The sequence below is a fragment of the Nycticebus coucang genome, chromosome 4, assembly GCF_027406575.1.
Source record: "Nycticebus coucang isolate mNycCou1 chromosome 4, mNycCou1.pri, whole genome shotgun sequence".
In the NCBI taxonomy this organism is placed as follows: domain Eukaryota; kingdom Metazoa; phylum Chordata; class Mammalia; order Primates; family Lorisidae; genus Nycticebus; species Nycticebus coucang.
In genome coordinates, this window is record NC_069783.1 from 141,826,078 (window position 1) to 141,851,012 (window position 24,935).

The 24,935-nt window shown below is 39.3% G+C and overlaps 1 protein-coding gene and 1 pseudogene across 4 annotated transcripts in view; one reads left to right on the plus strand and one right to left on the minus strand.

The window, feature by feature from the left end:
• The window catches only part of LOC128583199 (tetratricopeptide repeat protein 28), an 882,203-nt gene that overhangs the window by 131,580 nt on the left and 725,688 nt on the right, over positions 1-24,935 (plus strand). The window lies entirely within an intron of this gene.
• Positions 16,829-18,269, minus strand: LOC128583462 (E3 ubiquitin-protein ligase Mdm2-like; annotated as a pseudogene).

Here is a 24,935-nt window from a genome sequence, read left to right on the forward strand (position 1 = left end):
TTTAATGATCCATTTGGGAATTTCATAAATATTTGAGTATCCAATAGTGCAAATATGATGTTAAATTCTTAGAGACATAATGGTGTAATTTAGACATGATCTCTGCCTTCAAGGAATATGAATTTGACAGGGTAGACATACTGAGGAATTATAAAACTAACACTTCATGAAGAGAAAAGACAGACTACTGGAAGAACATATGGCAAGAAGATTAAATAGAGTTAATCTAGTTGGATGTGTATCCGCCCATATACGTATGGCAAGGAGGAGTGAGAGTTATAAGAAACACCTGTATAGCTCAGTAATGTAACACCTTGGTGAAAAGGGCATGGGGAGGGATTTGGCTCTCCTAACAAAGATGAGAGCTCGTGAGATGAGAGCATCAGTGATTGGCAGCCTCTACACTTGTGGTGTTAAGAGCCACGGGAATGTGTCTATAAGAGGCTGGAGAAGGCAGTCGGGAGCAAGCGCACATTCTATCATGGAGTTGCTCACTCTGACTCAATCGCTTCTCCTGACTGCAGACCACCTGCATGGCGTCTCTCTCCATGAAAGACTGCTAAGATGTATTCTTCTTACTAAGACTGCTTTACTCCCTCAAATACTGTCTTTCTCTCTCTCCCTTCTGCTAAAGTGAATAGCCCTCAGGCACCTAAGAGCAAATGTTTCTGAGCAAGGTAGCCTAGTGGTCCGCGTCGGGAACCTAAATAAGCCAGGGGCCAGAGACCTGGACAGTCCAGGGCCCCCACATGGGTGATTCAGAGAAGGCCTCTCTATTGTGAGATATATATATATATATGTACACACACACACATATGTGTGTATATATATATATATTTTGAGACAGTCTCACTTTCTTGCCTTCAGTAGTGCTGTGGTGTCACATAGCTCACAGCAACCTCAAACTCCTGGGCTCAAGTGATTTTCTTGCCTCAGTCTCCTGAGTTGCTGGGACTATAAACGTCCACCACAACATCCTGCTATTTTTATGTTTTGGAGATGGGGTCTCACTCTTGCGCAGGCTGGTCTGGAATTGTGAGGTCAGGCAGTCTACCTGCCTTAGACTCCCATCGTGCTAGGATTATAGGCACGAGCCTGTGATTGTGAATGAGTAAAAGTTAGCCAGATTTGAGGAGGAAAGGATATGAAAAAATATTCCAGGCTTAGTATTTAGAGTGTGAAGATAGTTGTTCCAGTTGAGGCCAGAACACATCACAATGGGTTTTATAAATCATTTAAATAGATAGGACTTTATCTAAGAGCCAATGGGAAACCAGAATTTTTTTTTTTTTTTAGCAGATAAAATGACATTATATTTATTAAAAGCCTTTGTATGTCAGGTACTGCTCTAGGCGCTGGAGATCTAGAAATGAACATGATAAACGCCTTGCCTCCTAGAATTTACATTCTGATGCAATAAACAAACAAGCACCTAATACAATACAATATCTTTTCAGGTAATGATAAGCGCTATGGAAGAAACAAAGTGAGGAGATAGAAAATGGAGAAAAGGTAGCAATTTTAGGTAGAGCTGTTAGGGAAGTTCACCCTGAGGAAGTCATCTGTGATGGTCTCTCTGACATTTGAGTAGAAACCGGAATGAGTAAGGCAGTGAGTCATATGAAGACCTAGGGAAAGGATGTCCCAGGAAGATAAAACAGACAAGTAAAATTCCTGGGGAGGAATAAGCTTCATGTGTTGGAGGAACTGTAGGAAGTTTGTGGTAGAAAAGAGAGGTAAGGGCGAGGTCAGAGGTGTAGGCAGGTCCATGTCCTAGGTTATAGGACCTTGAAACCATGAAAAGTTGAATTTTATTTTCAATATGATTGGAAGCCATTGGAGGGTTTTGGGTAGAGGACCAATGTGATTTACATTTTGAAAAGGCCACTCTGGCTGCTGGTAGAGTTTAGAGTATAAAGGGCTAGAAAATCAATTAGAAGGCTGTTGCCACAATCCAGGAAAGAAATAATGATGACTTGGACTAAGGTGGTAGTCCAAGTTGAGCAGTTGAGGTGGTGAAAATAGTTGGTTTCAGGATATATTTTCCAGTATATAAGCCAATAGGATTTGCTAAGGGATTTGAATGTGGGCTGTGAGAGAAAAAAATTAAGGATGACTCCTGTGTCCTTGACATGTGCAGCTGGGTGAATGCTGATGCCAGTTCTGAGATGGGAAGGGATAAAGGAGAAAAAGATTTCTTTTCTTTGGAAGGTAGTAATACAAAAACCAAGAGTTCTGTTTTGAGATTCCTCCTAGACATCCAATCAGAAAAGACAAGTAGGTTTATCTGGCTCATGGTAGAAGTCAGTGTTTGTGCTATAATTTTTTTGGCATTCACAAGCACAGAGGTGGTAACCAAAGTCATAATAAGATTTTAAGAAATCCTTAGCCAGTGTAATATTCAGAGTTTGGAACAAGGTGAGAAGACCAGCAAAGGAACCTAAGGAGGAGCAGTCAATGAAAAAACTGGAGAACACGCTAACATGTATCATAGAAGTTAAGTGAAAGAGGGAATGATCCATTGTGTCAAAAACTAAGATATGTCCTGAAGAAAGACCACTTTGGTTATAATATGGATGGTGGACTGCAGAAGGCGAGACTGTAGGTAGAGAAGTGGAATACTTTTGCTGTACCCAGGGGAGAGATGACAAACATTGTCTCAGATTAGGGTAGTGGTCATTGGGATGGAGTGGAGTGGTGGATAAGTTTGGGAGGCAGAATTAACAGCCTTGGTAATTTGGTATAGGCTGAAAGTTGTAGATCTTAAGTTTAATTTTTTTTAAAAGGTTGAACTTTAAAAACTAAAGTATTTAAATAAGCAACCAAAACCTGAAATTACTGTGGCTGGAGTACTTTTTGATGCTTTAGAGCAGTGGTTCTCAACCTGTGGGTTGCGACCCCTTTTTAACAATGAAAATACATTGCAGCATTAGGAAGGTTGAGAACCACTGCTTCAGAGGCTAAGGTTTTTAGTATTATTTGAATTGATCAAGATTATAAAAGTGTGGCCATTAACCTATTTAATGGCATTTTAACCAACATTTTGGATTAGGGAAAATCAGTTTATCTTTGCAGAAAGTTAAGATAAAGATGCCAGAGGCATGATCTTACTTGTAGCAATCTATTGTTGCATAGGCAGTGGACAGTAAACCCCAGGGTGCCAGTGCACATCCACAGGATTCCCTGCGCCCTGCGCCTTGGCTTGGGTGCTAGCAGCAGGTGATCTGTGGGTGACCACGTGTGCGAGGGACTTTTCCATCCATCCGCCCAGACCTGAGGAAAAAGAACCAGAAGCTCCCTATGCCTTCCTCCTTTGCCACCATTTCAAACATCTGGCAAGGACTTGTTTTGGAGTTTCCACTGATTTCCAGGAAGGATGTGACCGCCTTTTTACCCCTAGCTTGGAGGGCCATTTGTCTTTGCTGCTGTGACCTTTCTCTCTTGATGTTAAGGTGCCTGGAGCCCTCCAGGAATAGTGCAGATGGGACACTGAGCCACTGGGGGACTTCTGGGCAGCTTTGAAGCCATCTATAAGGGTTAGGGTGAGGGTGTCTAATCGAAGGTCCTGTGGGATGTCAGCCAAACAGGGTGGTACTGGGGAAATATGACTGTTAATGAGGCCAAAGAGAAATTAAAACAAAAGAGGCACCAGAAGGAACTTTATTGATTAGAGACAGTTCACATTAAGACTATTTACTATCTGTTAAAACATCAGCTGAATCAACTAATCTGCGAATTAAATGCCAAGGTTGGAAATTCAGATTGGACTGTTATTATATGTCTCAAGTCCAAGCTTAAACAATGGACAGTGTGGTTCGTTTGATTTTGACTACTATGTTCAGCTGGGCAAGGATAAGTGGATTGGCCAGAAGCTCCCCTGAAATAGTGTGGCATCTGGGGTCTGCCTTTACCAACAAACTAAAAAGTTCTTAGAAGAACATAAACTACGGGTATAAGTGTTTCTCTTTTTCTAAATATGCTCACATAGAGCATCTCCTAATGCAGCTATGTAAAAGAGAACCAAAACTTGAGTGACTGCTCTGGATAACTATGCAGAATTCTTTCTAAGAACACCTGAAGTCAATCTAATTTAAATGTGTGAAGAGGTAGCTAGGTATTTAAAGTTCCCTTAGATCAGCTGTTCTTAAGGTCATGACCCACAGGAACTGTAGTCAAGGGCTGTGGCATTAGGAAGGTTGAGAACCACTGCCTTAGATATTTTCACTTGAGTGATGCCTCCCTTCCTAATGCTGACCAAGACCACTGAAAGAGCATTTTATCAGAATGCCTTGCTTTCTGAGGTTCCATTAGGTCAAAGGTCCAATCTCTAGTAGTAGAGAAAGAGCTTCACTTAGGAGTACTGAAAAGTGGAAGAAACCAAGCTGACATAGTCTGACCTTCAATTTTATGTATGATCAGAGTTTATTTTAGAACATTCTATATTTTGCATTCTGATGTACCTAGGAGTATTATTAGACAAATCATGTGTATGGGTATTTATCCCTCATTTTATATAATTACTTAATTCAGCCAAAGAAAACGTAACCATGAAATCCTATATTTGTCTTTTTGTTACCTGTGTGAACTCTCCCATGTGAATGAGTACTGTAGTAATTCATTTTAAAGGAGTCTTTTTTCAGAAATATTTCAAACTGGTACAAATGGAAAAGACTTTCTCTTAGCCTTTAAGGCTGAAGCCAAGAATGCCATGACATATAGGTGGAACTCCTCTCTATTAATAAAAAACAATGTAGAAACATACATTTTACTCTTTGAAGTTGCTATGTCCCAACCTGTTACCATTGAATATTTTTTATTTTTTTGAAATGGCTCTGGAAATTTCTAAGCTGTCCTTGAATTATAATCATAGCCACCAGCAGTTGTTTCCCTTCTATCATGTAGAAGAATACTTTGACTTAATTTTCTTTTAGATGTAGGGGATACCTGTTTCTGTTTTTCACAATGTTTATTGGCATTACTATTTGATTTGAATGTATTAAATTTAAGAACCTGAATTTAAAAAAAGGATAGATTCCTAGGGGCATGCATGGTTAATGAATTCATATAAACCATTTTCAAGCAGTCATTTTTGACTAGGTCCTCTACATGTCAGTTCTTTTTGGGGTCACTATGTACTTGGAAATAAACTGAAATTCTTTAGGACAGTCTGTTATTAAGATTTTGTAACATTTATGACATATTATATTCCCACATTATCCACATTAATGAGGTGCTGTATGATTAAAAATACCTCAGGGTTTTTGGTTTCTTGATAGTTTACATCTTACCATGTAAATGAACTCTGAATATCCAATTACTTATGATAAATGTTAAAATTAGTTCATGATAGTTCCTTTGGAATTATTCATCGAGTAAAAGATGAATAGATAAGAAAAGGACTTGGGTCTTTCACTTCCAGAAGAATAACAGATAAATTTGTTTAAAGAGATCTTTTACAACAAACCATTGACTATTAGGTCCATTGCTGGACTTGCAGAAATTAAGAAAAATCTCACAGCACTCCTCAAAAATAAAGCAAGTCAAAATAATGACAACAAAATACCAACTAAAAATCGTGAACTAAAACAAGAACAGTAAAAGATAAGCACAAAGGAAAGCTTACCCTAGAGGTAAATGTTCATGTCCACAAAGCAGCTGGGAGTCTAAGACTTGAGTAGATGATACGGTTAGAAAACTGATTATGAGATTCCAGCCTTAGGCCAGTGACTGTAGAAGGGACCTAAAGGAGAGTGATACAGCCCATGGTCTAGGCAGAAGCAAATTCAAATTCCTTCTGAAGGAAAACATTCTTAATCTACCTCCTAGCACTCTCTCAGATTACAACTACTCAGATTTGAGGTCACAAAAATAATCAAATACAGAAGGAAATAAATGTTTATTAAGGAGTTGACAGGAAAAAACAAGCAATAGACCTCCAAGGTATAAAATATTGAGTAATGATGCATAACATATTTTAAAGAAGAGATGGACTTAAAAAACAAGGAACAGGAAGTAATTATCAAATTTGACTGGGAAGATTTAAAAAGAATGAAACAATGTCTGGAAGCGACAAAGGTAGTTGTTGGGATAAAACCCTCATAGAGAATTAGTGAAATGGAGGACAGTTTGAAGAGACCACATACAATCTAGCACAGAGGCAGAGAAATGGAATATGTGACAGAGAGGTTAAGAGAAATGGAATAAGAAGATCTAATATAAGTCTAATCAGAATCCCAGAGAGTGAGACAAAGAAATGCAGGAAAGACAAATATTTGAAAAAAATGAAGGCTGAGAATTTTCTAAAATTATTAAAAAGACTCAAGTCTATAGATACAGAAAGCACAGTTTTTACAAAGCCGAACAATAGAATAATTAAAAAAAAAAACCCCAACACCTGAACATGTCCTCCATGATTGTTTCATACCCTTGTATTGTTCCTGCTCACATTTAATAGGGCTGACCGTTTAGATAGGTAATAGGATATTGTGCAAATGAAGTGTGACTTTGAGGCTAAGTCAAGACATTGTGGCTTCAGCTTTGCCCATTTTTAGGTCACTTACTCTAGGTGAAGCCGGTCACCATGTTGTGAGGTCACTCAAGCAGCTGATGAAGAAGCCTAAATGGGGAAGAACTGAGTCTTCCTGGCAATAACCAGCAACAGTTTATGAGGCATATGAGTAAGCTACCTTGGAAGTGTATCTGCCTGCTGGTCAAACCTTCAGATGATTATGGTCCTAACGTCTTGGCTGCAACCTCATAAAATAACTTGAGCCAGAATCAGCCAGCTAAATTACTTTGAATTCTTGACTGATGGAAACAGTGAGATAGTAAATGTTTATTGTTTTAAGCCACTACATTAAGGGGATAACTTCTCATGCAGCATTAGACACCTAATATACCAAGGAACATCAAAGGCAATGAAAACTGAAAAGAGACCGGAAAGAAAAGATGGATCACATAGAGAATAATAACACTTGGACTGATAATAGATTTCTCAGAAGCTAGAGGCCAGTGGAATAGTATCTACATGTAATGTGGAGGAAAAATCTTTTGGCCTAGTGTTGTATGGTTAGCAAAATGATATTTTAAGAATGAGAGAGAAATAAGGCATATTTTTGATAAACTCAAACTTAGTTTGCCACTAGTTGATGTGTAGTAAAGGGTATTTTTTAATTTTTTTTTTTTTTTTAAGAGACGAGGTCTCTCTACGTTGCCCAGGTTGGACTTGAACTCCTGGGCTCAAATGATCTTACCACTTCAGCCTCTTAAGTAACTGGGACTACAGGTGCATGCCATTGTACCCAGCAAATATTATATTATTTTATGCAGTGAATATTTGTTGATTACTTGCTATATGCTAGAAATTATTCCAGGGGTCAACAACAGTATTTTCCTCCTCTGCAGTGTTCAGTGGTAAGAAAACAGACAAATATCCTTTAATAGACCTTACAGTCTAGTAGTAGATGAAATGGGGGTAAGTTGAGGAAGGAAGAGGTTTTAGGTCCTTATATTGATTAGAAGGGGAGTTGGTTAAGTTATTAACATTACATTCTATTAAATTATTCATGCATGGTAAAACTTTAAAGGTAATATCTAAATAATTGAAAGAGTAGAGGGAAATATAGAATTGGTAAAACAAAACTTTTTTTTTTTTTTTTTTGTAGAGACAGAGTCTCACTTTATTGCCCTTGGTAGAAGTGCTGTGCCATCACAGCTCACAGCAACCTCCAGCTCCTGGGCTTAGGCGATTCTCTTGCCTCAGCCTCCCCAGTAGCTGGGACCACAGGTGCCCACCACAACACCGGGCTATTTTTTGTTGCAGTTTGGCCGGGGCCCGGTTTGAGCCCACCACCCTCAGTATATGGGGTCGGTGCCCTACTCACTGAGCCACAGGTGCTGCCCACAAAACATTTAAATAATTAATGTTTTTAAATTGATTAATTTACTTAATCCACCCAGGTATTAAAAAGTAATACTTGGATCAGGAGTAAGTTTAATGGATTTGTTGGGAGTTCTATCAAGTGCTATTTATATTCAAAATATAAATTTAGTTGTATTAATAAATAGATGTTAACTTTTCAAAAGCTGGTAACCTTGACTTTTCCAGAATAATTTGAGTTAATCAAGGAAATTAACAGTAAACACTATTACTTGGATTTGTTTTATAGTGAAAATACTACCAAATATGACAGAATTGTTAGAGGACTAATATGCATTGCATATATTCTAAAATGTTAGACATTAAATATGGGCATTAAACTGGGCTGTTTTTTCTTCTATTCTTGAGATACTTTGCTAAGAAGAATATGTTCCAGCTCCATCCATGTGAACATGTAAGAGGTAAAGTCTCCATCTTTCTTTAAGGCTGCATAATATTCCATGAATTCATATACCATGAATTATTGATCCATTCATGGGTCGATGGGCACTTGGGCTTCTTCCATGACTTAGCAATTATTAATTGGGCTTCAGTAAACATTCTGGTACATATATCTTTGTTATGTGATTTTTGGTCTTCTGGATATATACCTCATAGAGGAATTGTAGGATCGAATGGCAGGTCTATTTTTAGACCAAACATCTTTCCAAAAGGAACATACCGTATTTCCCTGAAAATAAAACATCCTCCAAAATAAGACCTACTTACAGGTTTCCTTCTGGGTGAAATATAAGGCATTCCCCCCGAAAATAAGGCCCCCCCAGGCTCTGTCTCAGAATGAAAATTAATTTATCATAAACTGGTTGCTAGGGCCGCACCGACTGGCATCTAGCAACCAGTAATGTTACGAGGAGTCCTGATGTCACTGCTGTGTAGAGGTGGAGCGGAGGTCGGAGTGAGCAGAGAGCGCAGGGTGGGAGAGAGGAGGAGAGTTTCACAGATGCGTGTAGAAGAACAGGAGGATCAGAGCGGACAGGATGTCGTGAAGGTGGTGAGTGCTGGTCTGTCTCTGGTAACACTGCCTGATGCTCGCGGCCGCCCTCATGATGACTGAAAGTAGGATTCACAGTTTGTCTGGTTTGTGTTGACAACTACCGTACTACTGTACCGTATACAGGCAATAAATTTCCTTTATTTTCATTTAACAATAAATGTGTACCATATTCTTCTTCATGGAAAAATAAGACATCCCCTGAAAATAAGACCTAGCACATCTTTGGGAGCAAAAATTAATATAAGACACTGTCTTATTTTCGGGGAAACAGGGTATTACTTTGCATTCCCACCAGAAATGTAGAAGTGTTCCCTTTTCTCCACATCCATGCCAACATCTCTGGTTTTGGGATTTTGTGATATGGGCTAATCTTACTGAAGTTAGATGATATCTCAAAGTAGTTTTGATTTGCATTCTCTGATGATTAAGGATGATGAGCATTTTTTCATGTCTGTAGGCCGTGCACCTGTCTTCTTCAGAGAAGTTTCTCTTCAAGTTTCTCATCAAGTCCCTAAGATGGGATCACTTGTTCTTTTCTTTTTTTTTTTTATTGTTGGGGATTCATTGAGGGTACAATAAGCCAGTTACACTGATTGCAATTGTTAGGTAAAGTCCCTCTTGCAATCATGTCTTGCACTTGTTCTTTTCTTGCTAATACGTTTGAGTTCTCTGTGGATTCTAGTTATTAAACCTTTGTCGGAGACATAACCTGCAAATATCTTCTCCCATTCTGAGGGCTATCTGCTTGCTTATAACTTAGTGTGTTTTTGGCTGTGCAGAAGCTTTTTACCCTGTTTCCCCAAAAATAAGATAGTGTCTTATTTTAAGGTGTGCTCCCAAAGATGCGCTAGGTCTTATTTTCAGGGGATGCCTTATCTTTCCTGTAAGTAGGTCTTATTTTTGGAGAATGTCTTATTTTCGGGGAAACAGGGTAGTTTGATCAGGTCCCAGTAGTGTATTTTTGATGCTGTTTCAATTGCCCGGGAAGTCCTCCTCATACAATATTTGCCCAGGCTGATTTCTTCAAGAGTCTTCCCTGTACTTTCTTCTAGTATTTTTTATAGTTTCACATCTTAAGTTTAAACATTTAATCCAGTGAGAGTCTATCTTAGTTAATGGTGAGAGGTGTGGGTCCATATTCAGTCTTCTACAGGTTGCCAGCCAGTTCACCCAGCACCATTCGTTAAATAGGGAATCTTTTCCCCACTGAATGTTTGGCTTATCAAAGATCAAATAACGGTAAGTAGCTGGGTTCATCTCTTGGTTCTCTATTCTGTTCTATACATCTACCTCTCTGTTTTTGTGCCAGTACCATGCTGTTTTGATCACTATTGATTTATAGTATAGTCTGAGGTCTGGTAGCGTAATTCCTCCTGCTTTGTTTTTATTTCTGAGTAATGTCTTGGCTATTTGAAGTTTTTTCTGATTCCATATAAAACCAAGTATTATTTTTTTGAGATCTTTAAAGTATGACAGTGGGGCTTTAATAAGGATTGAATTAAAATTGTATATTGCTTTGGGTAGTATGGACATTTTAACAATGTTGTTTCTTCCCAGCCATGAGCAAGGTATGTTTTTCCATTTATTAATATCTTCAGGTATTTCTTTTGTTAGAGTTTCATAGTTCTCTTTTTAGAGATTTTTCACATCCTTTGTTAGGTAAACTCCTAAATATTTAATCTTCTTTGGCATTACTGTGAATGGAATAGAGTCCTTGACTGTTTTTTTAGTTTGATGATTGTTGGTATATAGAAAGGCTACAGATTTATGAGTGTTGATTTTGTAACCTGAGATGCTGCTGTATTCCTTGATCACTTCCAAGAGTTGTGTAGTAGAATCCCTGTTGTTTTTCAGATATACAATCATATCATCTGCGAAGAGTGAAAGTTTGATCTTTTCTGACCCTATATGGATATGCTGGATTGCCTTTTCTTGCCTGATTGTGATGGCTAAGAGTTCCATTTTAATGTTAAAAAGCAGTGGAGACAATGGGTAAGCTTGCCTGGTTCCTGATCTGAGTGGAAATGATTTCAGTTTAACTCCATTCAATACGATATTGGCTGTGGGTTTGCTGTAGATGGTCTCTTTCAGTTTAAGAAATGTCCCTTCTATACCTATTTCCTTAAGTGTTTCGATCATGAATGGATGCTGGATATTATCCAAAGCTTTTTCTGCATCAATTGAGAGAATCATGGTCTTTGTTTTTTAATTTGTTTATGTGGTGAATTATATTTGTAGATTTACATATATTGGACCAGCTTTGAGACCCTGGGATAAAACCCAGTTGGTCATGGTGTATAATGTGTTTGATGTGTTGCTGGATTCTGTTTGTTAGGATCTTGCTGAATATTTTCGCATCAATATTCATTAGTAATATTGGTCTATAATTTCCTTTTCTTGTTGGCTGTTTTCCTGGTTTGGGGATCAAGGTGATGTTTGCTTCATAGAACGTGTTGGGTAGTATTCCTTCTTTTTCTATATTTTGGAAAAGGTTGAGTAATATAGGCACGAGTTCCTCTTTAAAGGTTTGGCAGAATTCTGATGTGAAGCCATCCGGTCCTGGGCTTTTCTTTTTAGGGAGATTTTGTATAGTTGATGCTATTTCAGAACATGATATAGGCCTGTTCAACATTTCCACTTGATTCTGGCTAAGTCTTGGAAGGTGGTGTGCTTCCAAGTATTGGTCAATTTACTTCAGATTTTCATATTTCTGAGAATAAAGTTTCTTGCAATATTCATTAGGATTTTTTGAATTTCTGAGGAGTCTGTTGTTATTTCATCATTTCTGATTGATGAAATTAGAGATCTTACTCTTTTTTTCCTGGTTAGGTTCACCAAGTATTTATCTATTTTATTGACCTTTTTAAAAAAGGAAACCAACTTTTTGGTTTATTTATCTGTTGTATAATCCTTTTGTTTTCAATTTCATTTGATTCTGCTTTAATTTTGATTATTTCTTTTCTTCTGTTGGGTTTGGGATTGGAATGTTCTTCCTTTTCCAGTTATTTGAGATGTCCCATTAAGTTGTTAACTTCCTCTCTTTCCATTCTCTTGAGGAAGGCTTGCAGTGCTATAAATGTCCCTCTGAGGACTGCCTTTATGGTATCCCAGAGGTTCTGATAATTCATGCCTTCATTATCATTTTGTTCCAAAAATTTGATAATTTCCTTCTTAATCTCGTCTCCAACCCAGGTGTCATTCAGCATAAGGTTGTTTAGCTTCCATGTTTTTGTATGAGTATGCAGATTCCTGTTGTTTCTGAGTTCAACTTTTATTCCACGATGGTCCAGGAGGATGCAAGGAATAATTTTTATTCTTTTAAATTTGATGAGATTAGACTTGTGACCTAAGATGTGATCAATTTTGGAGTTGTTCCATGGGCTGATGAGAAGAATGTGTATTCAGTTTTGTTAGGATGAAATGTTCTGAAATGTTGGATGGTTAAGTTTAAATCTAAAATTTCTTTGCATAGCTTCTTATTGGAGGATCTATCCAACACTGCCAAAGGAGTGTTAAAATCTCTGACTATTATTCAGCTGGAAGAAATCAAGTTGCTCATGTCTGTTAGAGTCTTTTTTATAAATTGAGGTGCATTCTGGTTGGGTGCATAAATGTTAATAATTGAAATCTCATCATATTGAGCGCCGGCCCCATATACTGAGGGTGGCGGGTTCAAACCCAGCCCTGGCCAACCTGCAACAAAAAATAGCCAGGCATTGTGGCGGGCACCTGTAGTCCCAGCTGCTTGGGAGGCTGAGGCAAGAGAATTGCCTAAGCCCAAAATCTGGAGGTTCCTGTGAGCTGTGTGATGCTACAGCACTCTACTGAGAGCGATAAAGTGAGGCTCTGTCTCTAAAACAAACAAACAAACAAAAACAAATATGAAGTGACCATCCTTCTCTTTCCTTACTTTTGTTGGTTTAAAGCCTCTTGTATCTGCAAATAAAATTACAACACCTGCTTTTTTCTTTTTCGTTTTTTTGGCCGGGGCTGGGTTTTAACCCACCACCCTTGGCATATGGGGCTGGCACCCTACTCCTTGAGCCACAGGCACCGCCCCAACACCTGCTTTTTTCTGATTTTCATTTGCCTGAGGTATAGATGACCATCCCTTCACCCTGAGTCTATATTTATCTTTTAAGATAAGACGGGATTCTTGTATGCAACAGATATCTGGCCTGAGTTTTTGTATCCAGTCAGCCAACCTCAAATAATTTATGCCATTCACATCAATTGAGAATATTGACAAGCCTGGTAGAATTTTGGGTATCAAGTTTTTTGAAAGTCCAGTGAACATTTTTAATCCTTTTGCCACTTTGGAAGTTGGAATTTGATCAAAAGTTTCTGAGTGAGTTTAGTTTTGTGGTGGAGGATTGTGCTGGTCATTATGAAGGATAGGTCTGAAAATATCCTGGAGAGCTGGTTTAGTTATGGCAAATTTCTTCAACATGTGAATGTCATTAGAGTATTTAATTTCTCCATCATAAATGAAACTCAGTTTAGCTGTATACAGGATCCTGAGTTGAAAGTTATTTTGTTTTAGGAGATTAAAAGTCGATGACCACCCTCTTCTGGCTTGAAAGTTTTCAGCAGAGAGATCTGTAGTCATTCTAATATTCTTCCCCTTATAGGTTATGGTTTTCCTACATCTGGCTGCTTTCAGAATTTTCTCCTTCATATTAACTTTAGTGAAGTTAATTACGATGTGTCTGGGGGTTGTCTGATTTGGGTTGAGTCGTGTTGGGGTTCTGAAACTGTGTGATATCTGCATTTCAGAATCTCTTGTCATGTCTGGAACGTTCTCCTTCATATTTTCATGAAAAAGGGCCTCTGTGCTTTGCAAAACAACTTTGTCGCCTTCAGGCATTCCTATAAGGTGAATATTAGTTTTCTTCAAATTATCCCAAAGCTCTCTGAGAGAATGATCCGTTTTTGCTCTCCATGTCTGTTCCTCTTTGAGTGCTTGCGAGTGTTGAAAAGCTTTGTCTTCAGTATCAGAAATCCTTTCTTCTTCTTGCTCCATTCTGTTACTGAGGGATTCTACTGTATTTCTCAGATCTTTGAGAATTGCAAATTCTTGTCTAAGTGTGTGAAAAATCTTTGGAGATTTTGTCTTTGAATACATTGAATTCTTGAGACATCTTTTGAAGTGCTCCCTGAATTTCTAATTCCAATTTTACCTCCATTCTGTTAATCTTATTTGCAATTCAAACTCTGAATTAGATTTCTGACATCTCAGCCATTTGTCTGTGAATAGGATCTTCAGTTGTGTCCACTGTATTGTTCCTTGGGGGAGTCGATCTACTCTGGTTATTCATGTTACTGGAGTTTTTCTGCTGATTCTGCCCCATGATTATTTTACACCATTTGGCTAGATGAGCAGATAAGGTGAAGTTGCGTTGCGGGGCTCCTGGAATAGTGATTAACCAGCTCTTTATCCAGAGCTCTGACTGGTGTCTGTACCTTTTCCTCTACAGCTTTGCAAAGGACTCATACAGTGTTATGGACTGAGACACTAGGGACTTACTTGGTGCGGTGGGGCTCAGTGGCTCTGTCTTGTTTTCAGCTGGTCTCTGTCCTACCCTAGTGAATTAGTTACTCTGGTTTGAAGTTTCAGCTGTGGAGAAATACCAGCAATTAAGTCACCCCGCCCCCAACGGGCAACAACTGGAAAAGGAAAATCAAACCTTCCAACAACCACACACCCAGGGTACCACTTTGGATAGTTCTTGGGTGATTAATCCAGTCCGAGAGATCCAAATCAGTTGTCTCAGTCAGTACCCGATCTGACTGAGGTATCCAGCAACTAGATAGCAGGTGTCTGGCAGTTCGAGTATGGCTCGTTCTGGTGCTCCATGGAATCAGAAGGACCGCCCCCAGCAAATTGATGCTTCCTTCCCAACCTTGCACCTCTGTCACACCCAGTCACTGGTAACCCTGCAGGGCTATGACCCAATTCCCTCCAATGAGTAGATGCTCCAGAGGTTTGACCCTGCCTGAATCACAGAGAGTCATGTCTCCTCGGCCAGGTCTCTGCACTCTGACACAATCCGGCAGGGGAAGCTGAGGCCTGACAACCTCGGGTGGTTAATGGAAGCTGGGGCAGTTCACTCAGTTCCAGCCCCGCCCCTGATTGATGTTGGTGACACTTATATTTGTGCAGAATTTGTAATTCTGTCCTGGCTATATTCTCCTACGGACCAGGCGCCGTTTGAGTTCACAGAAACTGCGACTCAGCCCCAGTCAGTGCCGCTGCCCAGAGCCAGTGTTTCTGTTTCCCCTGCAGTCTGTGTTGGGGTGGGTGTGGTTTTAGAGCTTATACTCAGCTTTCAGTTTCCTACCTGCCTTTGTCTAGCTATGATCCCCTGAGGGCCGGGTGTTTCTTAGGCTCACTACAGCAGTCCTCTGGCACAGCCCCTCTCTGGGAGTATGCCATCTCTGTACATGCATCTTCAGTTCTCCTTCCCGCCTCACTCTGCCCAGGCTGTTACTGCCTCAGGCATATCCTTTGCTCACGGGGTCTGCGTTACCGTCCCAGATCTATTCTGCTAGTGTCTACTGCCAGAGAAGATGCCCGACTTCCTCTGGTTGCCAAGAGAGGCAGGGAGTGTCCTTCCAAAATATCCTTAGGGTGTGAGCCCTGTTGTTCCCACTGCTGCTGCTGCTTTGTGCCAGGGGGCACCACCTCTCCCTTTCCTGTATGGTTCCTTCAGTCCACCGTTTTCTCTTTATCCCTGTGCCACAGAATGAGCACAGACCTGCAACAACCCACCCCCTGTCCACACCTGTCAAAAAAATGCCCAAGAATCTGAACTTCATGGGGGACAGGCTTCCAGACCTCAGGCTGAGAGTGGAGGGGAGTGCTGGGAGTTCAGAATTGCAAGTAGAGAATATATACAATTTTATACAGTTTTTATGCCTGGCAGGAGAGTGCTATGCACCCTAGTAGGGGAAGGAGGTCCAGTTTTTAGAGGGTCTCTCCCGTGGGATAAAATGGGAGGACGTTTGAACTCAGTTCACTTGTTTGTTAAAAGTATACTGTGATCCGTTCTCATGGGGGAGGGGACTCCCATCCACTTGACGATGGATTTTGTACCTTTTGTTTGTATCCTTGAGGTTGCAGCTCACCTCAGCAGGGTTGATGTGCATTCTTTAACCTTCTCTCTTGGCTTAGCTCTAAACCATCAGCTTACTTTCTAAACTTCTGTCCTTTAACTCTCTTTATAGATGGGAGCCTCTGTGGAAAGCTGGCTCCAGTCAGCTATCTTGCCTCCGCACCCCCGCCACCCTTTTTTAAAAATCAGATACTTCTCAGCAGCGCCTGTAGCTCAGTGGGTAGGGCACTGGCCACATACATTGAGGCTGGCAGGTTTGAATCTGGCCTGGGCCAGCTAAACAACAATGACAACTGCAACAAAAAATAATCAGGCATTGTGGCAGGTGCCTGTAATCCCAGCTACTTGGGAGGCTGAGGCAAGAGAATCACTTAAGCACAAGAGTTTGAGGTTGCTGTGAGCTGTGACGGGAGAGCACTCTACCCAGAGCAACAACTTTGGACTATGTCTCTAAAAAAAAAAAATAAATAAAGAAATCTGATACTTCTCATTTAAGACAAAGTAGAAATTGTTTAAAATGAGGAGCATGGGTAAAGGATGAGCTATATATCTAACTCACGTTGCATTAAAAGCCCAATACAAACAGAAATGAAATTTTCTTAATAGAAAATAAATATTCACTATTTCTCTCCCAAAGTAAGTAAAGTACACTAAAGAAAAAAACCTATCTGGATTGAGACACTTTCTGACTTTGATATATATAAATAAAAATAAATTCCATGTTGTCTAAATTTTTAGGGTTATACAGTTAGATATATATATTCTGCTTTTATGGGCAGGTCAGCTAGGGAAGTAAGTTAGCACAATTATCTACATACTGAGCAGGGCTTATTCCTTTAGCTTCTTTGCACATGTAAAGAATGCCATAAGAGGTCCTATTTTGCCCTGGACAATGCAACCATTTTTAGGTTGACCTTGGCAAATCACATAAGGTTCAATGGCGTTAAGGGGAAAGCTGGATTCCATACTCTCTTCTTTGTCTTGTGTTTCTTCCCTCTAAAACTCTTTGACGTCTTCTTGGCTTCTATAAATAATGCTATTAGAAGCTGATGGCTGAGAATAGTTCTCACTTTCTTGTGACTGGGAGGCTTGAATGATTTTATCATTGTTTTCTTCCACAGATGACTCTTTGAAATCACTAACTGTAGTTTTTTTACAATCCGGAACATCAAAGCCCTCTTCTGCTTGTGTTGAGTTTTCTAGTTTGGCTTTCTCAGAGCTATCCCCTCTATCTTTTCCTTTATCTTCGAGAAGCCAATTCTCACGAAGGCCCCAACATCTGTTGCAATGTGGTGGAAGAGGAGGATTCATTTCATTGCATGACGTACATTTCCAATAGGCAGCTAAAGAAATTTCAGGATCTTCTTCAAATGAATCTGTATCACTCTCCTCTGTTTGATACACAGAAACTCATACACCTTATCATCTTTATCTGAGAGTTCTCATCCTTCTTCATTAAGACTATAATCTGAATCAATAGATTCAACTTCAAATTCTACACTAAATTGATCTGAAACTGAATCCTGATCCAACCAATCACCTGAATGTTCACTTACACCAGCATTAAGATCTGGATTTGATGGCTTCTGGTAGACTCACTGCTACCACTTCCTCCACAGCGTATCTCCCTGATTACACACGGAGCCAAGCTTTCATCAAAGGAAAGGGAAATGCTATCAGAGATGTGACGTTTTCTCTGTCATTCACCAATTGGTCCGAATTTTCTTCTCTCTCACTAATTGCTTTCCTTCTAGATGAGGCAGATGGTCTAGAAACCAAATCTGAAGATGAAGGTTTCTCTTCCTGTAGGTCTTACCCAGGATCCTTTTGATCACTCCCATCTTCAAGGTGACGTTTGTTTTCACTCACAAATGTATCTGAATCTGATAATTCCTGGTGATTGACTACTACCAAGTTTCTGTAGATCATTGTATCTAATTTCCTGTGCTCTTTCCCAGAGAAGCTTGGCACTCCAAACAAATCTCCTAGATTATTTGAACAATATACAATATGTTGTTGCTTTTCATCATATAATCATTTTGTCATAATATACTGGCTAAGATAAAATACAGCCTCATTCATTGTATGTCTTTTGTGCACCAACAGACTTTGACAACTTCAAAAGCAATGGTTATGGTCTAACCAGGGTTTCCTATTCCAAAGTTGGAATCTGTGAGGTGGTTAACACATCAGTAGACACAGACATGTTGGTATTGCACATTTGCCTTATGGGGATTTTCATGCCTGGAGTTATTGTGTGTGTGTCTGGGGGTCCTTCGGATCATCCCAGTTCCCTTCACCGAATGTTTGGAAGCCTGATGCCTGGAGCTTCAGTGACCATTTCACTCTTGGGGCCCAGCCTGCTGGGGAGCCGGAATGTATTAATCTAGGGAGAAAGGTGGCTCGTGGAGGCAGGACCTTGGTAAGTAGGGTCAGGGCTGCCCCTCCAGCTCGGTTCTGGCTCCATCTTCCTTCCAGTAACATAGGGCTGAGCAGGCCCACACAGAGCCGAGCTCCCCCAGGCTCTACAGTGCACCCCCTACCGTCCAGAGGGAGCACCTATTTTCTTTTCCTTTCTTTTTTTTTTTGAGGCAGAGTTTCACTTTGTGCCTAGGTGGGGTCTGGTGGCATACTAGCTCACAGCAACTACAAACTCTTGGGCTCAAGTTATCCTCTTGTCTCAGCCTCCTGAGTAGTTGGGACCACAGGCGCCAGCTACAATGCCTGGTTAGTTTTTCTATTTTCGGTAGAGATGGAGTTCTTGCTTTTGCTCAGGCTGAGCTTGAACTCCTGAAATTGGGCGATTCACCTGCCTGGTCCTCCCAGAGTGTTAGGATTATAGATGTGAGCCATGGCACCTGGCCAATTACTAAACATGTTACATAATAAGTATGTTTATCTCTTAAGTGCACTTTGACTAGTTAGATAGATACCTATGTATTTAGTGTTTAGAATATACTAGCATATATTTTCTGTTGGGGAGCGGTGTTTGTTTTTTGTTTCTGATGTAGAAATAAAGATATATTCTAGAAAGTCTCTATTTATATAATATTCTACAGTTCATTTTTCACAGATATGGAGATAGTCCATGAAAGTTAAGTAACTTTCTCAAGTCACATAAGTATCTTAGGATTTTTAATCCAGACCTTTTCTTTTTAAGTCTAATCTTCTGTAGGAGAAAGAACTAAAGTCATTTACAATTGAATTGCTAAATAGGATGTGGTATTGTAAATATTCCGTGTTTTAGGATTAAGTAAATCTATCGCCTGGTTTATAGACTAGATTTTTTTCAAGATTATTGCAACAATTTTTAACATTGGTAAAAGGCAGGTTATATGATGTGAACCAATTTACCATTTTCCTTCTACTTAGATATTATAGGTGTTTAGATCTCCCCATATTTTACCAGCAGCTCAGGCAGCCATAGCATTCTGTGTGATCAGACCATGTATCTAATTAGCCTATAAAAATGTAGAACGTCCAGTTTATTTTAAGTGAATGATAACTGGGCACACTCAGGATTGTCCTTGGAAATCACTCAAAATAACTCCATTGTAATTTTTTGCTAGATTTTTATTTTTATTTTTTAATGCTTGGACAGTAGGCAGAATTCTGTCAAGATTTATCAGATGTAAAAAAAAAAAAAAGATTTATCAGATGTTTTGCTGCACTTCAAGCCCATTAAACATTTGCATTGACATCATTACGTTATAAAATAGAATTTATGGAACATGAGTACTTTTAATGTTTTTTTAATAGGTTTTCATAGAGCAAAATAATGTAGAGATTATTTTTTTGTATTAGCTTTGCTACTGATACAAACGATAGAGGTTCACTCCGTGTAGAAGTAGGGCATGAAAGCTTGATCAGTCATCAACAGTGTTGAATACAGGGAGAGAACGTTGCAATGATGGTTGATTTCTGAACACCAAGTTATTTAAACAAGTATGTGGAATTCTTGTGATGGATAAAATGAACTAAAACAGCCTTATCTTTAATGAATTATAGCTTGAATGAGGAATAATGAAATCACAGTAATGTAGATAAACCTTGCTGACATTTTATACCTTTTGAAGGGAAATGGGAATTTAAGCTGCTTCGGCTAGAATTTCAAAATGAATTATAGTCAGAATTTTGACATTATACCTCTCTACCTTTAAGATATTTTTAAAAAGAATTTACTATCCACTTCCGTAAAATGTCCGTAATATCATTTACTTCTTTTTTTCAGGGATATAGTGGGGATTAAATCTCTGAAAGTGGAAAAACATTCTCTGTTGTATCTCATTACTAGAAAATACCTTTTCACTGAACAACTATAGAGAAAATGTTTATTATTGATCTTACGATTTATTGATCACACACCTCATTGCACTTTTATTTTGGGAATTAAAGTGTAGATCTTATTTGATTGTGAGCAAAAGAAATTTAAAAGCTTTGGTTTGTTAAATATAGAAGTATGAAGATTTGAGGTATGGTGTAATCATTTACAATTGTGTTTTGTAAGATCAGTGATCTCCAATCTTTAGATTGAAGAAAAGCATTGAAGACCATAATTACTATGGTTATTTTTCTCTTCCAATTAGCAAATCCAGCACATTTTTTGCTTTGCTTTATGCTCTCCCCCCTACTCTCACCACAAGTGGATGCTATCTTTGTTTCACCCCCCTGCAAGTGTCTTAACTATAAAGAACATACAACCATACAGCTCTTCTTTTCAAAAGGAGTCTGCAGAATACAGTTGTTATTTATTTATTTATTTAGAGACAGAGTCTCACTTTGTCACCCTTGGTAGAGTGCTGTGGCGTCACAGCTCACAGCAGCCTCTGGCTCTTGGGCTTAGGTGATTCTCTTGCCTCAGCCTCCTGAGTAGCTGGGACTACAGGCGCTCGCCACAACGCCCGGCTATTTTTTTGTTGCAGTTTGGCGGGGGCTGGGTTTGAACCCACCACCCTTGGTGTATGGGGCCGGTGCCCTACTCACTGAGCCACAGGTGCTGCCCAATTGTTATTTATTTTTAAATTTAAAGATATTCAATCAATTGACAAATATTTGATTAATTATTACATTTAACTTTGTACTAGCTAATGCAATGAATACAAAAGAATTAAGATAGACTAAAAAAAAAAGGATAGGATCTAAGTCCTTTGAAAACAAGACTATTTTAATTTTTATATTCCTGGTAGCTAGCAGCAGTAGAGTAACAACTGTGTGCTCACATGAGAGAAAAATGAGAAGATGAATAAGAAAGACCTAACGCTTGCCTTCACAAACCTTAGTGTCCTTGGATATAATAGGATGAATATATAGAAAAACACACTGAAGAACAGACAATCATCATGTGATAAATAGAGTTTAGAGATATTAGAATTTGGAGGAAACTCTAAAATAGTCTTCTGACATGGTGTTTGGAGTGCTGTTATCAGAACTTACAGTTGCAAAGCCAGGTGAAGTCTTCTTGGAGAATGTGGGGCTTGAGCCCTAAAGGATTGGTAGGATTTCGATATATGGGAGGAATCATAAGTGAGGAGAACATCATGACTGATTTGGGGGTGAGAAAACATGTTATGGGCCAAGGAGAAAAAGGGCCTTATTGGAAAACGTTAAACTATAATAAGGCTGGCTTGGTAAGTGGCATTTAGGCAGAGGAGTTTAGATTCCCAAATGGCAGTTTTGTCATTCACCACCAAAACTAATCTGCTGAATGCTTCCCACCATATCCTCTGCCAGGAGCCTTCCTGGCACACTGCCTTTCAGCTACTTGCTCAGATGGTTTGACAGATGCACAGGTGGTAAGAAATGGTGTTGTTCATGTCAGTAAAGCTGCCTTCTGTGAAAACTAGCCAACCAGCATGACTTCAAGCTTTATAACTGGTGATATGTGGAGATGTTAAATAAAAAAATATAGCTTTACAAAATATCACAAAAAGATAGAAACAAGCATCACATGTACTCAGTACTGAATTGAAACTAGTAGAGTACAACTATGTGCTCACATGAGAGAAAAATTCAAATTCAAGTATCAAGGGAGGGGGCAGGGGTTGAGTAAGTTCTCACCCAACAGGTACATTGCACGGGTATATGGCACACTTTCTGGGTGGAAGACAAAGCTACAATTCAGACTTTTACCTACAAAAGCAAACTATGTAACCTAATTGCATATGCCCTCATTTTAATCTGAAAAAAAAAAAAAAAAAAGATGAAATGCCCTATGTTGAACCATCATAAGTTGGGAGCCATCTGCTGTGTTGATAAAGTTAAATGCATTTTTTTTTTTTTGAGATAGAATCTCACAATGTCACCGTAGGTAGAGTGCTGAGGCGTCGCAGCTCACAGAAACTTCCAACTTCTGGGCTTAAAGCGATTCTCTTGCCTTGGCCTCCCAAGTAGCTGGGACTACAGGCACCTGCCACAACGCCCAGCTATTTTTTCTGTTGCAGTTATCATTGTTGCTTAGCAGGCCCCAGGCTGGGTTTGAACCTGCCATCTTCTGTGTATGTGGCCGGCACCATAACCACTGTGCCATGGGCGCCTAGCCAATTAAATGCATTTTTTGACTTAGGATATTTTCTTTCTCTTTTTTTATCTTTTATTATGTTTCTTTTTCTTTTTTTTTAGGCAGAGTCTCACTTTGTCACCTTTGGTAGAGTGCCATGGCATCATAGCTCACAGCAACCTCAAACTCTTGGGCTCAAGTGGTTTTCTTGCCCCAGCCTCTCAAGTAGCTGGGACTACAGGCATGCAGGCACAACACAATGCCCACTATTTTTTGGAGAAGTTTCCCTTTGCTCAAGCTGTTTTCGAACCTCTGAGCTCAGGAGATCCACCTGCCTGGGTCTCCCAGAGGGCTAGGATTATAGGCATGAGCCACTGTGCCCAACCTAATTTAGGATATTTTTGATTTATGATAGGTTTGTCCAGAAGTAGACACTTTACAAGTTGAAGAGCATCTGCACATATCATAATACCTTCTTATAAGGATAATCAAAACAGAAAGCTAAAATATACTGAGTGCCAAAACAAAACTAAAATATACTGAGTTCAAAATTAGCTTTAAATGGTATGGGCTTGCCTTATTATTCAGATATATGATACTGGGTTGAAAGGTTTCTCTATTCACCCTACACCATACTTGCCCAACATGCTGCGATGCCAGCATTGATTATTTCTTTGCCTACTGTTAAAATATGTATCTTTAGAAAAAAGTCTATGCCTACCTTATGATGAATGCATTTTTAAATCTTTCCCTTAGATAGGGGTTAGCAGAGAAGTAGATAGGAAGAGCATAAGCTCACTGAATGGTGAAAGAGGAAAATCAGAAATAGAGAATTATAGATTGAGGTACAAAGGGCAGAAAAGGGGTGTTGAAGAACCAGTGACAAATTTTGTCTATGGAACAGTTTTGCTTAGAGCTTCACCTAGAGAGAATTACAGATTGGCTTAATGTTACTGTAGGTGCTTAGAATGTATTAAGATTGCATTTGGTGGTTGGCTAGACCTGTACACTATGGACTGGTAAAGAGAAGAATTGAGTTCTATGCTTGCCTATTAGTTAGATTATGATTTTTAAACAAAATTATTCATTTTCCTTATTGAGGAAACCAGATTAAGAGAAATACATGAGGTAATTTTTGAATTCTTGTTCAGTCCTAAAATTTTGTGAATCTCTGTGGGCAATAGAACAACATGAATTAAATTCTTGGGTATATATAACAAAACCCCTGACAAATGCAATTTGGATAAAACTATTTAATTGAGGATGAATTATTTATTTTTTTTACAGAGTGAAGCTGACAGTTATTCACTGGATATATACATTGTCTTTCTAAGCCAGAAGTCTTTATCTTTCTGCTGTGCTGCTTAGTTCTTTGTTATCTTTATAATATGTAAATTATAATTTTTAATGAGTATATTATATTTCAAAATCATACATTTTTGGTGAACTGTTCAACTGTAAGCATTGTTGATTGATTTGGGCTTCTTAATAATTTTTATTGATCCAATTGTACAATTGGACTGTAAATGACTGAACAGTAAGATACAGTAACAATTGAATACTAAATATCCTTTTTAACAAATATATACTAATGAGGTCTATTTTGGTTTGATAGAGCCTCAGGAATCTTGCTACATGATAGAATAGGTCTGGGATACTCAATATAGCTTTTTTTTTTTTTTTTTTTTTGAGACAGAGTCTCATTATGTCGCCTTGGTAGAGTGCTGTTGTGTCACAGCTCAAAGCAACCTTAAACTCTTGGGCGTAAGCGATTCTCTTGCCTCAGCCTCTCGAGTAGCTGGGACTACAGGTGCCTGCCACAACGCCTGGCTATTTTTTTGTTGCAGTTTGGCTGGGGCTGAGTTCGAACCTGCTGCCCTTGGTATATGGGGCCAGCACCCTATCCATTGAGCCACAGGTGCCACCTAAGCTCTGAAACTTTTTGAGACATAGTTTTTTTTTTTTTTGGTAGGGACAGAGTTTCACTTTATTGCCCTCGGTAGAGTGCCGTGGCGTCACACAGCTCACAGCAACCTCCAATTCCTGGGCTTAGGTGATTCTCCTGCCTCAGCCTCCTGAGTAGCTGGGACTACAGGCGCCCGCCACAACGCCCGGCTATTTTTTTGTTGCAGTTTGGCCGGGGCTGGGTTTGAACCCGCCACCCTCGGTATATGGGGCCTGCGCCCTGCTCACTGAGCCACAGGTGCCACCCAAGCTCTGAAACTTTTTAAGCATTGTTTAAAAATGAAGAATCCAGGCCAGGTGCAGTGGTTCACACCTGTAATCCTAGCACTCTGGTAGGCCGAGGTGGGTAGATTGCTTGATCTCAGGAGTTTGAGACCAGCCTGAGCAACATCCCATCTCTACTAAAAAAAATAATAGGAAAACTAG